This window comes from Ranitomeya variabilis, chromosome 6 (assembly GCF_051348905.1).
Source record: "Ranitomeya variabilis isolate aRanVar5 chromosome 6, aRanVar5.hap1, whole genome shotgun sequence".
Lineage (NCBI taxonomy): Eukaryota > Metazoa > Chordata > Amphibia > Anura > Dendrobatidae > Ranitomeya > Ranitomeya variabilis.
The window spans coordinates 581,031,158-581,031,811 of NC_135237.1; positions in this window are offsets into that span (position 1 = coordinate 581,031,158).

The following is a 654-nucleotide window of genomic DNA, read 5'->3' on the forward strand; positions in this document are numbered from 1 at the left end:
CCTGCAGAGCATCTCACCTATAATTCTATATTATGCTCCTGCCCTGCAGAGCATCTCACTTATAATTCTATATTAATCTCCTGCCCTGCAGAGCATCTCACCTATAATTCTATATTATTCTCCTGCCCTACAGAGTATCTCACCTATAATTCTATATTATTCTCCTGCCCTGCAGAGCATCTCACCTATAATTCTATATTATTCTCCTGCCCTTTAGAGCATCTCACATATACCTGCATACTATCCCCCTGTCCTGCAGAGCATTTAGCCTATAGCTCTATGCTATTCTCTGTTCTGCAGAGCATCTCACCTATAACTCTCTACTGTTTTCCTGTGGGTATTCATGTCTGTGGGCACTTTTCACATATCATGTGAACACCTTGCACCTGAAATATCATAGATCTGAAACTTTGTGATGATGCAATTGGCAATTTTCCGTGTGGGGAATTTTCCGTGTGGGGAATTTTCCGTGTGGGGAATTTTCCGTGTGGGGAATTTTCTGGTCACCGTGTCCAAGGTGTTACGGCTGCGACCACAGATGTGGCCGAGCCGACGCCTCCACGTCATCTGACCATGACGACGTGGGCGAGCGTCCCAAAAGGGAACGCAATGTGGACCCACTGGACCACATAGAGTAACCTGGACCTACCCAGA